Source organism: Ursus arctos, unplaced genomic scaffold (assembly GCF_023065955.2).
Source record: "Ursus arctos isolate Adak ecotype North America unplaced genomic scaffold, UrsArc2.0 scaffold_24, whole genome shotgun sequence".
In the NCBI taxonomy this organism is placed as follows: Eukaryota; Metazoa; Chordata; class Mammalia; order Carnivora; family Ursidae; genus Ursus; species Ursus arctos.
Window position 1 is genome coordinate 9,311,986 of NW_026622919.1, and position 18,364 is coordinate 9,330,349.

Here is an 18,364-nt window from a genome sequence, read left to right on the forward strand (position 1 = left end):
CCTCCTGTTTGTTTCTCCTAAGTGTTTGGCCCACTCTTACGTGTGGTCTCTGTTCCACTACTTCTAGACATCCACACATTTAACTCACCTCCTTCATAGCTGTACACACATTATCTTTTCAAGGAAGGCAACCCTGGCTTTTCCTCAACCCTAAACAATCCTGTTACTTTGAAAATGTTCTCCATGTGATTTGCTTTTATTCACCACCCTGGCCATACTCATTAAAGCATATATTATTTGTTCTGTATCCTTCTAAAACTACGGACAACACACTTCATTGAATTATCTCAAAGTGCAAAAATCTAAGATTGGACAAACAATTTACAACTCCCTCCCCTTTAGAGATGGAGGTGGATTTTTTTAATAAGTTCTTGTAACTACAGCATTACAAATCTTTGTCCAAGCCATGTCAGCTGGAAAAACCCGATTTCTGTCTGCTCTGAAGGCTCATTGAAACTGCCACTTTATCCGCTTTAAGAAAGAAATCTTGTCATATCCTTTCTGCTGGTCCATTCCATTTTGGTTCTTGGTAGCTTCTTCTGTAAACATGATAAAGAAATGTCTGCAATCCTGCATTAATGACCACCTACATAATGAGATCAAATCTTAATTCTTGGTGACAAACAGAGTAAATATATGGGTAGTTTGTTTAGGCTCTATTTTGAAATGACTAAGTAGCCTGTGAAAACAAAGTTTAACAGGCTCATAAAAGTATGCTGTCTACATAACTAATGTGGACTTTGTTTTTATGTTGCCTATTACAGACTATAAACAGTAACAGTGGAGTCTATCTTTTATTCCATAGAGCTGTAAAATGTCCTGGCTGTGACAACGTGTATATACTAAACACACTTTGTAAAGATGTTGCATTTATTTTATATGCAAATGAAAATAATAAACTGTTAAAAATACAAAATGCAGATAAGCACATTACACTTGAAATGTACTTAAAATTACATAAAATATAGAGGAGTTGTATTTTAATATACACATTATCATTAAAGGGGAAAATTTTCCTGCAGCAAACTTTGCGTGTTTAAAATTGTTCCTTAATCAGCCTCTTACGGAATTTCTGACAGCAGTGGCAGGACCATGTCAGTGGAGCCATGACTGCCCTTTTTAATTATCTCACAATTTGCTCACTGGTTTTGGGTAATTGCAACAATTTGCTTGCAGAAACCTGTGAGGAATCAGATGTTAATTGACTTTGTCTTGCTTAATCAGCCCCTCTCGAAACAGGCTTCATTTTCTTGACTGTTTCTTAAGCTGTGTGCTGGCATCCTGTGATACAGTGGAAAGAAAACATACAGACAGTTGCCTTGGTATTGACTGGCCAGATCTGATTATGAGTCCAACTCGGAATGGAGAGTTTCCAGGAATTAGCAGAGGGACCTAGAGAAAATACTCAGAAATGTGAAATGACACTAGAAAGTGTTTCTACAATTTCCATGCAACATAGTAAAAAGGCAATGTACATTTAAAATCAGGGTTCCAAACTCATTCTGCTTCCACTGCTATGATCTGGAACAATCTAGGTTTAATATATGGCCCAATTTATTATTAGAGTGACCCATTTGTTTGGCTCTTTGGGATCATTCTGAGTATCACAGTCCAGCATCTTTGATTTATCTTCTCACCTGACAATAACTTCCCAATATCTGCTTTACCACCATGCCTGCCCTTTACAATGAGCCCCATACTAAAGATAGCTGAAGAGTGTCTACATTATCCAGAACCTAGTAGAACGCCCCCCCCCCAAAACCAAACACACAACCCTACAGTTAATACCCTAATTTTGTATACCCTTGATTCTAAATCCAAGAAGTTTTGTGAACAGCAGGGAGGGGTGTAGGATTGGGCAAAATACAAAATAGTTAAAAGAATGCTTTTTTTTTTCACTATCCATAGAACATTTTCCATATGTTGGCCACTTTCTTTTATATTTTTTTACCTCATTTAATTTTTACGTCTTTCTCATGGGAGATGGTTACTATTTAATTGTTCCCATGGAAGTCCTGGTTTGGCCGCTTGATGAGGCACATCTCTGGGCAGCTGCCTTAGTCTCTGTCTCACGTCTTTTTAATCGGTGTTGTGTGATGAGGTAAGTGTATAGATTTCAAAATGTTAAGCCACCCTTGCATTCCTGAATTGCATCTAGTTTGATCATTATGGAATCTCTTTCATACAATGTAGAATTCAATTTGATAATATTTTCTTTGGAACTTTTGCATCCATGGTTTTAGTACCAAAATTATACTGGCCTTAAAGAATGAGTTGAAACATAGGCTCTCCATTGTCTAGAAGATTTGAATATGATTAGAACAATCCTGTACTTGAAATTTTGGAAAAACTCTCCTTACAAAATGGTATTTTTGCGCTTGTGTATGTGAGAGTATTTTAAATGTGTGCATTATATTTTTTAAAGTACAAATATAGAGCTTTTCAAGATATTCTGTTTGAGTACGAAAATCTACTAAGTTATCTATTTTATCTAATCCTCAAATTGATTGGTAAAAAGTAGTTCATTATGTCCTTTCTTTAAAACTTCTGTTATGTGTATATTTCTGCACCATTTCCATTCCTAATTATTATTTTCGATCTTGAGAGTTTATCTAACAGTCTTTCCAAAAAAAAAAATGAGGTTTTATTGATTCTTTTATTGAAACTTTATTTCTTATTATGCTAATTTATGTTCTCAACTTCACTATCTCTTTCCTACTACAGTTTAAAGATGACTCTATAATTCTTTTTTCAAATTGTAATGGTGGATGCTTAGCTCATTAATTTCTTAGGGAGCTCCATTTTTTATACATTCCACAATTGTTGATATGTAGCGTTTTCATTTTCTTTCAGTAATTCTATTTCAACTCTCTATTATGTTTTCTTAGAAGTAATTTTTGTTATGAGATGTAAATAGATTTATATTGTTTTCCTTGATTTTTAACATGATTGTGTTATTTACCAAAAACATGTTCTATACATTACCTCCTTCCTGAAATTTATTGAGAACTGAATTATGGCCTAGTAGCATACATTCAGTTTTCCTAAAGCTTTATTGTATGCTCAAGAGAAAGTTGTATTCTCTGATGGTAGATGCATAATTGCATGTATGTCCATTAAATCAAGTTTGTTAGTTTTGTTGGTAAATTTTACGTAAGTTTATTTTTTTGTTTGCCACTTCTCATTGAGATAGGTGTATTACAGCCTCACACTATGATTATGAATTAGTTAATTTCTTTCTGCAGTTCTTTTTTTTTAAGCTTTATTTATTTGAGAGCGAAAGAGTGTGTGCATGAGTGGGGGGAGGGGCAGAGAGAGAGAGAGAGTCCTCAGGCAGACTCCCCACTGAGCACATAGTCTGAGACGGGGCTTGATCCCAGGACCCTGAGATCATGACCTGAGCTGAAATCAAGAGTCAGATGCTTAACCAAATGATCCTCTTCTTGCAGTTCTTTTTTGATTTATATATTCTAGAGCTAAATTAGTAGATGAATACAAGTTTAATTTTTTTAGCTTATTGATGAATTGAACTCTTTATTACTTATTATATAATAATTATCTTTTCCTGATAATGCTTTTGTCTTAATGCATTCTTTGTATGACATTAATATTGAGACATCAGCTACCTTTTGTTGATTGTACCCTGAGTATATCTTTTACATTCCCTTTAGTTAAAAAAAAAACTGTGTCTTTATGCTATAGAAGTCTTTATAAGCTGTTTAGGGATCACGGTTGGTGTATTCTGAATACATATGTATAAGCTGGGATTTTTTAAATACCATTTCATTATTTCTGTCTTTTAAATAACAAGGTTAGTTCAGGTTTCTCATTTCTACTTATCCCTCTCCCTTTCTTCTTTTCTTCTTCCCTTTCTTGCATTCTTCAGGATTGGTTGTGGTTTTTTGAGTTGCTGTAGTTTATTTTTTTTATTTTTCCACATTAAAAAAAAATTCACTGGGTTTTGAATTCATCCATCTCTTCCCATTTAGAAGTTAGTCTGGAAATTATATCATGAATATTGAATGAAGCCCAAAGTTTAACATGTTAAAATTTCAAGCTAGATTTAGAATTAATCTTAATATTGCTACTATTTTAGTGATCACTCCTGAACTTTTATCATGCATATTTGGTTACTCAAGTACAAAGCTTAACAATATCTTAAATCCTGTTTTTAGCCCCCCTTTTCCCCCCCCAAAAATATAAGGACCTCATAAAGACCTGATCTCCAGTTTATATGCTATTAATTTCCTGTACTTTATTACTGTTCTTTAAAAATCACTTTTTATTTTAAGTAGCAGCATTAATATTATTACTTTAAACCAGATAATATTTGTCTAGATTTAATAAATGTTCACCACTTTTTCTTACCATTTGTTTTTATATCTTGAATTTTTCTCATATTTTCCTCCTCCTTGAAGTATATTTTTAAATCCAATCTATTAGTGGAAATTTTGTTTTTTACCTGAAGATATTATGAATTTAGTCTTGCTTTTTTAAAGCTGTTTTAGCTTAGTACACTATTTTTGTTTGATAGTTGTTTTCTCAAGCACTCTGAAGATTCCCTTGATATCTCATTTGGTTTTTTTTTTCTTTTTTAAAATTTAAATCCAGTTAGCCAACATATGGTGCATCATTAGTTTTTGATGTACTGTTCAATGACTCATTAGTTGCATATAACACCCAGCACTCGTCACATCACGTGCCCTCGTTATTGTTGATTTCCCATTTCTGTTGTTACTTTTAAGAAATCTCCTATCAATGCAATTCTTATTCCTTTATTAGTGAGATGTCTTTTCCCTCTGCCTTCTGTGCCACAAATTTATAAATTAAAATTTGATTAATTTTTTGTTGCTCATTTATTATTTTTTTTATTTAAATTCCATTAGGTACCATATAGTACATACTTAGTTTCGGATGCAGTGTTTGATAATTTATCAGTTGTGTATAACACCCAGTGCTCATTTATAATTAAGGATATATTCTACTTTCCTTCTTCATGTAGTAGTAAGAAATGTGCCACCATGTGTTCTCTGACGGTAGATGCATAATTGCACACACACACACACAAGCCTCAAAACTTAAATCATGTGGGGAAAAAAAACCTATTACATGCCTTATTTAATTTTATATAACTAGATATTTAATACATATTTATATAGTATATATGTATTGTATGTATGCACACATACATATATATCTTAAATATTTTAAATGTGTCATACTTATTTAAACAACTAAATAGTGGAAATCATAAATAGTTCTTAAATATCTGGTGCTGTGTGGATGTACTTATTTGGGAATTTCTGTAGCTTAATATTATGCCCAGAAGAATTTTTAAAAAATCATCACCCTCATGTAATGCTGTCTGAACAGGCCATTAAAACACTCTCGAGCCAAGGCCAAGTTTTGCACTACAGGATTGAGATATTCTGAATAAGTGTTTGTGAGTTGGGTTCTTAACTAAATCAACCCTCACTGTGTTGTATGGTTGTGCATGACATTCTCTGCTGTTGACACAGCATAGTAACCAGTTGTGGAATCGACAAGTCAAGGGGAGCGTGGAGGCTTTGGAGGGAGTTCAGAGAAACAGAATGATGATTAAAGACTAGAAAATCAGACCTTTGAGAAAAGATAAAAGGAACTGGGTTTCTATAGTCTGAAGAATAAGTAACTGAAGAGTTACTTGGGAATAGTTTTCAACTTGAATGAGTAACTCGTAAGAGGTAATGGTGACTGAGGGTCCTCTGTCCCATGGAGCACGGCCTGATGTTACAGGTTTTGAGTCCAATACGAGGATATAGGTTATCTAGAACAATTATCTAATCTCATTATCTAATGATGATAATTGTTTAATGTTTTGATTAAACCAGAATTGGCTCAGAGACCATCTTTCTGTAGCTTTACGTGAGCACCACCCCCGATTTCCAAGTAGAATGAACTAGGTTTCCATAGTACTTTTCATATCACTTTTATAGCAATATCTCCAAGTCTCCAAACACTCCATTGAGCCCCTCAGTGGAGGGCCTTCCATCATCTACTTCCTATCATCAGTGCCTGGTGACTAGAATGGACTTAACAGATTTCTGCTAAACTGAGTTGAATGGATTGAGAATTACTCTATAACTGTTTTCACTGCTGTGTCCCACATATCATGGGAGACCTATCTAACCTTTGGAACTGGAGCACTACAAAATCTTCATAAAAGAGGTGGGACTGAATTAGATCTTGAAGATACAAACGATTTTTTTTTTTGTTAATTAACCAGTAAAAGTTAACAAAGAAGGGGTAAGTCTGATCAGAGAGTGTAGACCGAGACGTGGTATTGGTTTGTGTGGGGCGGAGAGTGTAATAAAAGACTAGTCTGAATGGAGCACAGTTATGAAAAAATATGTCAAGCTAAGGAGGTGTGGGATATTATGATACTCACAAATGTTTCCCAAAGTATGTTTTTTAAAATATTCAATCTCAGAGATGTTAATGATTTTTACGTGGGAAAAAAAGTTTCCATATACAGCTCAATTTGAAAAATGGGAATGTGAAATTCCAGTTCACAAGATGCTGAGAAGCACCGTGGATTTTCTTGAGAGGTTACTGCAGGCAGTCTTTCCCGAATATAGTCACACGCCCCTTTTGTTGCTGAACAGATCAGCAGCTTGTGCAACAGATGAACACAGGACAGAGACACTGAAGGCGAATCACATGATCAAAGTAATGTTTAAAGAAGATTAATCTAGTGGTGGCACATGGGGCCAGTTGGATGGAGAAAGTGTCCAATTACAAGAGTACTGTAATTGAACAGGCATGAAATAATAGGAGTTTGAATTAAGGTCTTGCAATGGGACAAGTGAGATAGGCTTGGATGGGAAAGAGACATAAAAGCATTGAATAAATTTGGTAAGTGACTGGGTTAAGGGGTAGGAAGCCAAAAGAATGAAAACTAACTCCAAAATTTCAAGCCTGGGTGGCTGGAAGAATGGTGGCACCATTGACAGAAAGAGGGAAGCCAGCCAGCAAATACATTTAGTGCTGTGTGTGAGGTGATAGCAGAGAATTAACTACAACATTTCACAGACTCACATGGCCATAAAAGATCTCACAGGGCTTCAGGTTAGTGTTCCTGTAGGCTAGTAAGCCTATAGCTTACCTATCTGAAACCATCATGGACCTTGGCATAATATTCTGGGAAGAAAGGAATTAAAAATCTCAGTAAGATTTTGCCATGTCCTCCAGACTAACTTCATTGTTTTTAGTTAGTCAAGGTCTTCTGTTTGCTATGTATAGTAATCTCTATCTTATTCAGAATGGAGGATCAGTTGTTGCTCTTCACATATAAACTTTTAATTGAAATCGAAGGTACTTAGAATTTTTTAGTCTTCTCCCTTTTCCTGAAGTCGTGGAATTTCTCAAACCTTTTATAAGTTGGCATTTAAAGTTATAGTGATTTAAAAGTTAGTCATATATAGATCATATGTATTGGATAATATACTAAATATACATTAATAAATGGAAATCTGTTGGAAAAGAACACTGTTAAAATGAGTGCTCTTGGCTTAGGAAACTCATACTCTTTATAGTTTTATGAAAATATCATCCCATTTCTTTGTCTGTGGTGATCTAGAGTCTAAAGGTTTCTGGATTATATTCTTCATAAGGTATAGTAATCACACACGTTTAATATACCTTATAATGTGATCTTCCGGCTCACAGGCAATAAGAGTGCCTGCAAAAATGATTATACAGTCAATTCACTTTAAAAAATAGTCTATGTATTATTGAGCATTAGCCACATAAAATAATAATATTAAGAATAAACTAGTTGACTAAATGTTTTATGTATACATAAAGATTTATTATTTTATGAGATAACCTTGAATAATATAGGTACCAGATTGACTGGAAAGTTTATGAAGCTAAGTTGATATCAACCACTTTCTCTGTATCACCAAAGATACCACATAAAGGAGACACAAAAGATAGAACATAATTTTCTGATTACTCAGTCATATTTGAGACTTTCAAATAAATCATCATCATAAAATGCACATGTAATTGGGAACAATCTGAAGAAATTACCATGGTGTTTTTATTAAAGAAGGAAGAGGCTTCTTAATCATTTACATAATTTTAGGAATAGGATGTTTATATCCATGTTGCATTAATAAAAAACAAAACCGCTAGGGACTATTGTTCTTTCAAGTGTTCTTTCCTACCCTGCCAGTCTTCACCTCCATCCTCACATTGAGGCCTTCATACCTCATCACAGCCACCTCAGACCTATACTTTGGGCACACCTTGTGCGTTGATTCTTTCCTGATTCTCTCTTCCTTCTTCTATATAGCAACAATGACAGTCAGCTATATGTAGCTCCGCGTTATTCAGAACGGGATAAGAGAGAGCCTTGTCAGATGCACTTGGAAGATTGGCATCTGTCTGCTATATCTGAGCCTTAGAAGTCCAACGAAGCAACATGCTTCAACTCTCTACCTTTTCTCCATCGTGAGTGGCCCACCTATTTGACTAGACTTCTAACCTGGTATCTGAGTTTTACTACATTCCACCTTCAGGCTGATTCCAACAAAGTCTGAAACCCCATCTAGTCACCTCAGGTTCCGAACTCTTGCCCACCAACCTCCTTCTTCTCCCTCAAGGTAAACCTGTCCTCTGTCCCTTTCATGAACTCATATGAATTGTCTTGGTTTAAAATTTTTCATATAACTGACTCAAAAAAGTCCTTTCAATCACTTGCTTTAGTGAAGCTTACCATACCCACTCAGTTGGACCACATTCTTTAATTCAACTAATCTGTTATTGAGGATCGCCGTGAGCCCAGTTCAGAGAGTCAGCCATGTTCAGAATCAAGTTCATGGAGCCTGAGTGTGTACTTCATAGCTCTTTCCCCACCCAAAGAACAGGGAGTACGTGAAGGCCAAATTGCATTGTAATCCCCAAAGGTTGTAGTTCTGTAAAAGAAATGATGAATATTGGTAACAAAGAAGATATTGGGGGGGGAAATCCTCAAACTCTGGCTCTCTTTCCTGTTCAGATTTACAACTTTGGTCCCAAGATATTGATTTTCCAATCTAACATTCTTTTACTTTCCCACTATCATGCAAATGCATTCTGAAGAATGGCAGGGAAGTGAGCAAAACCAGAGTAAGTACACTTCAAAAGGTCTACAGAGGTGAATGATAGAGAAAACTGAAAGCTGCCGAGTGCACAAGATTACCAAGAGAGTGTTTGGCATTTTGCCATTCTGGAGGCAGAGTGAGAAATGGACTCAGGCAGATCAGCCCTGTAAAGTCTAGGTGGGCCACCTTAGCTCTGGGTTCAGATGACAGAGCCGTTCCTTTGAAAGTTGACTAGAAGAAAACCATGCCCTCTCTTCCTTGTGGAAAGATTTTTAGCCAGCGGTTCTCCACAATCTGAAAATCACCATGCTCTTGGACACACACACACACACGCACACACACAGTTGGTGAATCTAGGCTTGATGTTGTACCTAAATCCCTTCTGATTAAGCCAATCCAGTAACACAGAAAATGCTACTAAATGAAACTCAACTGAAGAGCAAAACCCATTAAGAACTCTGGCACATTTTTCTCACCAGGTTGCTCTATGTCACCACCCTCTCTCATCATTTTTCTCCCTATGCCTATAGCTTCAGTAAGAGGCCTTCCTTCTTTATAGGAAAAAAGAGAGGGGAAAGGGGGAGGAACGTTTAGGAAAAAGTCAGTTTGTTGGCGGGAACCATCAAGCCTTCTTCCATCCCAAGGCCAGTGTTTGTGTAACCTTGTTCCTGGGCTCAGAAACATGTAAAAGCACAGAAACTTCTGATAGGGTCAGTTCAGGTGGATGAAGGAAGGCCCACTCCCAAGGGTTAGCAGAGAGGGTGGCAAGAAGGAAAGAGGCAAGATGAGGAGTGTCACGGGAGGAGTGATGGTTTATGACTTGGGAACCTGTGAAGAAAGACTCAGTTTCTCCTAGTTCTTCTTTCTCTTTTCCTCCTCCTTTCTGTGGTTTTGGGTTGGGGAGAGCAATAGAACAATTTAATGATGCAGATGCTATAGTCCTGAGAATTAATGCTTAGAAAATATTATCTTTTTATAAAGTTATCCAGGGAAAAATAACGAAGTTTGCCTCACAGTCAAAGATGAACCCGAAATGAGTGGTTAATTTTTTTCACTGAAGATTCAGATTAATTCATCTTGTAGAAATGTATTTATATTTTCCAGTGGCAAGGATGGTCCTCAGTTTTAATTTTGACGGATGGCTAAACTGTGGATGGTAATGTTACTGGAAAATAGCATAGAGAACGAACTCCTTTTTTTGTTTTTCGAATCAAATCCTGTTTCTCCATTAGTTCACATTATTATTTATGAGATGGTGTATCTTTAATATGTTTTATCATTATTTATCTCTCTTCAGAATTGGCTACTAACAATTTCACAGTAAATTGTCTGTCTCCTTCTACTCACTGTATCCCAAGACAGTCTGTAAGCCAACCCTTACCTCCACCAAACAAAATAAAATAAAAGCCACTAGGAATTCAGCAAAACTTTTGGCAAACAAAACAAAACAAAACAAAACAAAACACTTGGGGGTGAAAAAATTCTTGCATTAACATTCTTGCATTTGAGACTTTCACATACTTTTGAGTGAATGTTTGAGTGTTTCCTCTAAAATATCTTCTTGAAAGCTTTGTCATGAAATCTGATGAACCTATCATTGAACCTGAGTCTACGTCTTTTATCAACCCCAGGATAGAAGCAAGAGGAAGGCTAGGGTTTCTAAATCACATAAAGGGCATTTTTTGCAAAATTTAAAATTTTTTCTTTTCAATCTTTTCTTCCAATTTGAACCTCTCAATTATAGTTTTAGCTAATGAATTTTATATTATTATTTTATTAATGTCTGAGGAACTGCTTGGTAGATCTGTGACTGAGACTTGCTTTTAGTACATATGTGCCCTGGTGGTCTTGTTTTGGTATTCATAAATATTACAGCCAGACTTTTAATAGACATACTAAACGAAAATAGAACTCAACTGCTAAAATTTAATTTTCTGTGTAAAATAAAAGAAGTAGCAAGAGACTAAAACATTGGCTGGGACTGGGGCTCATTTGGGGAGCTCCCATAGGCTATATATCACCATGTGTGGCTTTCATTTTCTTGGTGCAAATTGATTTAATGTGCAACATTATTAGATGAATGATGTCCCCTTGGAAGAAATGATCTTGCCAAAGAGATTTGGTTCAACGCTGCTCCTCTGCCCCACTCTGACCTTTGTAGTGGTTTTGATCATGCAGAGACAATGGGATAAGATCTGGGGCTATGACCAGTAACAGGCCCTGTTCTAGGAAGGAAGCATCTCTTTATCTACCTTTCCCCACAGAAAGATGAAAGCTTTGAAAGGCCATGCCTCCTGAGCTCAAGTAAGGCTTCATTGCTTCTTTTTGTTCTCTAGCCTGGGTTTTAGTTCTCTATATTCTCCAGTAACACAGTCAAAACTCGTGCTCACTTTGGATTAGATAACTTTCATAATCAATTCCTAGGCCTAGGCCTACCATCTATAGAATCAGTTAAATGCTTATTTGTGTTTTTATAATAGAAAGGTAAATCTACAGAACCTATTATTCCTGTTTGCTTTGAGATCGATGAACCCGAAGGCAAACACTGTGTTTGTTTCTTGCAGCCATCCTGCAGTGTGGTGCCTGGAAGTGCAGCCTCTGGAGGCCAGACTGCCTGGACTGAAACCCTGACTCCTCCAGTGACTAGCTGAGTGACCTCAAGTAAGTTGTTCAACCTCTCTGTGATTCAGTTTCCTTGTTTGTAAAAAGTAATAGGATTACCTACTTCGTTGGGTGGCATGAGGATGTTATTAAATAAGTTAATATATATACAATACTTTGAAGATCACCCAACACGTTGTAGGATTAGTGTTATTATAGAATTTATTTCATTAATTTTCATGATCTCTCCTTTTTTTGAATGCACGGTTTAAATATGTTTTAATATTGTAGGCTGTCTTAACCTTACCTTGAATGCTGACAATCAAATCACAAGGCATATTTAGTAGATAAAATTTGGAATTATGGAAAATTATAAAGAGGAAATTAAATAAAAATCAACTATAATTTACTGAATGAAATAGCTTTTTAATTTTTTGTATATTTCAACCTCTTTCTCAAATACTTTATCGTAGGGTTTATTTTATTTTATTTTAAAGATTTTATTTATTTCTTTGAGAGAGAGAGAGAGAGGCAGAGAGAGCACAAGGGTGGGGGGAGGAAAGATAGAAGGACAGGGAGAAGCAAACTCCCAGCTGAGCAGGGAGCCCGATGAGAGGCTCAGTCCCAAGACCCCGAGATTGTGTCCTGAGCCAAATGCAAACATTTAACTGACTGAGCCACCAAGGCTCCCCTCATTGTAGGTTTAAATTACATACCCTGATTTTTCTTTTCACTTACAATATGTTAGAACTTTCTAAAGTCATTAAATATTCTAAGAAACATGATTTCTAAGGCCCACATTAACTTGTTATAGGACTACACCATGAATATAGCCAATAAGTGGGTATTCAATAGAAGTGAATGAAAAAAAATGAAGTTGCAACTTTTAGTGAGAAAATGGTGTGGCATTATCAACTTGTGAGCAGAATTAAATGAACACTTTTTTTAATATTGGCCTTCCTTTCTTATAATTCCCTAAGGAGTTATGAAAGCAAAAAGACAGATTATCAACTCGCCCTCACTCTCCAGATCATTAGGTTCTCATTCTTAAAGTCACACAAATTTTTCTCTGCTCCTGGTAGAATTTTATATTGGGCAAACCTTGCTCAAAATAACAGATACTTGAATCATGTCAAAATGCAGCACCATGCTGAATAGCTAAAGGCTCTGGGCTTTCTCCCTGCCACTTAGAGTTTCCAGAAGGAAGGTATTTCTCATCACTGTGGCCGACCATTCCTTGAGTCTTCAAAATGTGAGATCTTGAGTTTTTCCTTAATTGTCCAGCTTACACAGTGGTCTGTTTAAAGCTCTTTGGCTGGAGGGACAAGAAACTACCCTTTTCAGACATTTATGACTTTTTTATCTTCATCCTTACTAGGTATGTGCATATTGATGAATACATTTTCTAGACTCCCCGTGTCAACATGTGCTTTTAGATGGTACTCTACCCGGAAAATATTGAAAAAAAAAAATGTAGTCCTGGCGTGCTTACTAAAGTAACAGTTATGTAACGATCACATGTGATTAGGGCTCTTACAGAGCTGGATGCCACAGCAAAGGTGTGCCAAGAAGATGCCTTGGCTTTTCTAGATGTACCAGGCTGCTTCATAGTCATAGGTAATGGTTAGGCTGGTTTTTGAGGGGTGTTGTAGTAGATAGAGTATGCAATGTGGTAACCAATGCCATGAACCTTTGTGGCTCAACATATTAAAAGTGTATTTATCAGCCCTGCTAAGTCTAGCATGGATGCCCTTCATAGAGTGCCCTTCTCAACAGCTCTTCTCTAGGTGCTAAATCGGGAAGCCAGAATCCCTCCATTATGTGATATGCTATCTTCTAGGAAAGGGAAAGGCACATTGGGTCTTCTGTATCTAACTGGCAAATGGACAAGTAGAGTATGGAGGATCATAAGAGGGCCAATCTTGAAAGTGGTGGTCATGGCTTCCGCCGACATTACATTGGCTGGCACTCAGCCACCAGATCAGCCTTAGCTGTGGGCCTGGCTGACAAAGGAAGTGATGTGTTAGACACTTAGCAGTGTCTCTGCCAGGGAGGTGGAGTTTTCTACACAAGCAATAGACAATATAGGTTATTGTAAATGGAATTATACATTTTAAATTTGTCAATTTGAAGAACATAACTGTAGGATTGAGAGATGAAGGAGAAGGGGGTATATCTAGAGTGAACTGATATATATTTGACATTTCTATGCGTTGGGTTTGGTTTCTTTCTTTATATATTTATCTGTTGGTAATTCAATTTTTTTTTTTCTTGCTGGAAAAGGAACTTCCTCAGTACCAAATATGCTGGTGCATTTTCTCCATGACCTCAAGCTTGGGAGGTCTTACTTAAGCAAATTATTCATCAGCCTACTGATGAAGTGAGTCTAGGAGAGCATCTAGTCTCTAAAGAAAATGAAGGAAAAGCACAAAAATAATGTTGCCTACGTAAATAATTTCTGGGAGAATAGGATGAATTAAAAGCTGTCTGCCCATCAAAGAGTTTTTATTTTAGATGATACTTCTTTATGCCAAACTTAAGCAAATTAAATGACGAGCCCAGAATAACATGGAGTTTTGCAGTTATTCAGAGCTTGCGTGTGAAGCCTGCTTCTTACTTGAGAATGTAAATGTTCCTTGCAGATCCTGCAGAAGGGATTCTCTACACAGAATCCATTTTTCTTTGTCCTGGATGGGATAGCCTGTGGTTCATTATCTAAGGAACAAACGAAAAATCTAGCTGTCTGTTTTCTGGCCTCTTGGGTTAAAATCAGGGTCTACCAGCCTTGCTTTCAGGAAGGGTGGTGTTATGTTTTTTGACGTGAGGTATGGGAAGAGGTGGTGGATGGTTCTATTTCAAAAAGGTAGCAATTACCTGATAACAAAAAGCAGCGTGGACTGTGTCTTGTTACCGCTCATTCTGGAGGTGCCAAATCTGCCACGGACATCATCGTCATTACGGCTTCAGTTGGCCGAGGTCACCTTGGTTCATGTGTTTTATACATTGGTACCCTTCTCCTTATTACTTGCCAAACAAACCTTTTTATTTTTGCACACGTTTATGTTGATTTTGTGGTTTCTGAAATTGGATTCTGGCTCCTGGAGGCCTGAGTTTCCACGGCAACTGGAGGCCTTATCTGCTACTGGTTCTTGGCAGGCAGACAACCAGGTCTTTGAGTTTACTTTGGATTTTTTTTTTTTTTGCTTTTTTTTTTTAACTTTTTCTTCTTCTCCCCTATTTTTCCTACACCCTGTCATTTAAGCATCACATAATTAATTGCGTACATCCTGTGCCACATGCAATTGCCATGGCTTTGAAGTCCCAACAGATCACTTTATAGAGCAGTGGGTGCCATTGTAAAAGAGAAAAAATAATGAAGACCTGGCGTCAGGATAGGGCTGTGTAGACTTTAGCATATCCTTCTGCAGGTATGATAAAGAAGCCTGGGTACCTTCTGTTTGTTTTTCCGCATTTCCTTTCCAAACTGGCCTTCTCAATATATAGGAAAGACCTCAGAACGGACTTTGTTATTTTTCTCTCCGGAGCTAATTCCTTTTCCAAAACCAGCATGAACTGCCTCATTTGGTGCTGAGGTGAGGTTTTGCTTTTTTTTCTTTTCAAATTGGAAAGGAAAAAAAAAATTCTGATTTAGCATCATGTCATTTGGAGGCTGCTACTGGTCCAGCAAGAGCGGAAAAAACAACAGACAAACAAGGAAAAAAAAAATACCGACCCCCTTACTTAGACGCTATTAAAGTTTAGCAACAATAAATGATCTCATCACCTTTTTAATGTTTTTGAAAAAATAAATGTAATCATTTGCTTCAGTGAAAAGAACACATTTATTGGGATAAGCTTTCAGAATCTTTATGAAAAGGACACTCTGCCTTTGGAAAGCAGAAATGTGTAGGTTCTGAGGAAAAAAGAATAGACTCGCATGTTTTAAAAGTTTAATTAGCTTTCACCTTTCTTTGTAAAGAGAAAATATACGAATATATATATATTGTTGGCAGTTTTGCTCTCTTCCTAGGGAAAACACACTCAAATAATAACCTCTAGAAAAAAGAAAAAAGAGTCCCGTTTACTTAGCAAAGTAAATGCTGCTGGATTTGTCGGTGGTGGTGGTTTAAAGTTCACTATAGTCAGAACTTCATCTTCAGTACATCCACTCTTTGTTTACCTCTTCTTCTTCTTTCTATTAGCATCTTTGAACTTTTTTGCTCTATCCTCTGTGTGCCCCATACGCTCACATCCTCCCCCGGAGGGCGATTCCATAGGTAGAGTCTCTCTATGTCCTGAAATTTTCCAAACATGTGCCTCATCCAAACTTATGTGCCTAGTGTCCCATTGCCTCAGGGAATTTCTTCTTCCTGCCAGAGCAAATGTAAGGAACAAATTCTTACTTATGTGTGTTTGGCCTTGGATCTTAGGATTTAAGCTTCAGCTCACACCCTTTTAGAAAAGACCTTTATGGTCAACTTATTTAAAGCATCACACCCTCCATTCGCCCCTCCAACCCTATCTATTCTTGTCATGTCTTTTATCACATCATTTTATGTATTTATTTATATAGGTACGTAATGACTATTTTTCAATTGGGTAGCTGACGTATTCTCCATTACTTAGTCTGTGAAATGGAGAGTAATTCATTGATTAATTTATTCAAGAAGTGTTCACTGAGCCTCAACATTATATCAGGCAGTCCAAATGATCCTGGGGAATGTGATGATAACTAAAATGACCATAATCTCTTGCCATCCGGTTGTCTGGTTCTAGATACAGAAAAGTGTGCAAGAGTAAAGGTGAGTCAGAGAATTCTAAAGGCAACGTAATGTGGTTTAATAACTGCTAGGGTGTGATGTTCGCCGAATGTTATAGGCAACTGGAGTCTTTGAGGACCGGGAAAGGTGTAAAGGAGAATATGATATCGAAGCAGAACCAGGAAATGCAAATAATAATTACCCAGGTACAATTTGGGGAAGGAGTTTCAGGAAAAGGGAAGAGCATTTCTAAAACCCCTAAACCCAAATGTAAGGGAGAATAGGATATCCTGGGAACACCTCGATTAGTTCTGAATGGCCAGAACAGAACGAGACCATGAGCTAGGTCATGAAAGTCCCTTTATGCCATGCTACAGGAACCCAGCGAATTGATTAAGCAAGGGAAAGACACAATCGGATTTTTATTTTGGAGATTAATCAACAAAGGGTCACTTGAAAGAAGAGAATTCCAGCAGCATGGAAAGTTGTAAGGGGTAGGGGACCAAAATGAAGGTGAGAATCAACAAGAAAAGTGGCTGTGGGGAAGGAAGGCATATAAATATAAGAACAATTTAGGAGGTATCATGGCCCTCATTAGATATGAGAGAACAGGTAATCTTATGGCTTAGAGGCCTGGGTAGATGGTGTCTATTCTGTTCACATTAAGCGATTCTTTCAAGAATCGTATTAGATATTGCACACTAAAACTGTTCTTTAACTGAATACAACATTAAGATGTAAGAAAAAAGTTATAGAACAGTTTATACAAGGAGACTGCCACTTTGTTAATGAGAGAGAATATCCTGATAGTTAAGAGCAAATGTGACAGTTGAATAGCCTTTCTTTTAGTTTTATTTCTTTTTTATTTATTATTGAAGTACAGTTGGCATACAATGTTATATTAGCTTCAGATATAGAACATATTGATTCGACAACTCTATACATTACTCTGTGCTCACCATGAGAAATGCAATCACTGCCTATAACCATACGACATTATTACAATATTAATGACACTGTTTCCTATGCTGTACTTTTCATCCCTTTGACTTCTCTATTTTATAACTGGAATCTTGCACGTCTTAATCCCCTTTACCTATTTTGCCTTTCCCCCCACCGTCCTCCCCTCTGGCAACCACCAGTTTGTTCTCTGTATTTAAGAGTCTGCTTATTATTTTGTTTGTCTATTCATTTTTTTGGTTTTTGAATTCCACATATAAGGGAAATTGTATGTATTTTTTTCTTTCTCTATTTCACTCAAAATAATACCTTTTAGGTCCATCTGTATTGTTACAAATGGCAAGATCTCACTCTTTTTTATGGCTGAGAAATATTCCATTATATATATGTCCCACATCTTCTTTATCCGTTCATCTATAGGTAAACCCTTGGGTCACTTCCCTGTCCTGGCTATTGTAAATAATGCTGCAAGAAACAGAGATGGACACACATCTTTTGAAAGTAGTGTTTTTGTTTTCTTTGGGTAAATACCCAGTAGTGGAATTACTGGATCGTATGGTTTCTCTGTTTTTAAGTTTTTGAGGAACTTCCATACTGTCTTCTATAGTGGTTGTACCAACTTACATTTCCACCAACAGTGCACAAGGGTTTCCTTTTCTCTACATCCTCACCAGCACTTGTTATTTCTGGCCTTTTTGATACTAGCCATTCTGACCAACATGTTATATCTCATTGTAGTCTGGATTTGTATTTCCCTGATGCCGAGTGATGTTGAGCATCTTTTCATGTGTCTGTTGGCCATTTGTATGTCTTCTTTGGAAACATGTTGAAACATTTTGATATGAAGACATGTACACATGCTCTTTCTCGATCAACTATACATATTTGTTTCGTGGGTAGTGTGCAAAACATTTA

At 36.7% G+C, this 18,364-nt stretch overlaps 1 long non-coding RNA gene across 1 annotated transcript in view; it reads left to right on the forward strand.

Annotated features, from left to right (window-relative positions):
• Nucleotides 1-18,364, forward strand: part of LOC130544744 (uncharacterized) — a 181,824-nt gene that overhangs the window by 20,118 nt on the left and 143,342 nt on the right. The window contains exon 2 of the long non-coding RNA XR_008961287.1: nt 11,693-11,789. This is a non-coding gene — a long non-coding RNA (uncharacterized LOC130544744). The remainder of the gene's footprint in view (nt 1-11,692; nt 11,790-18,364) is intronic.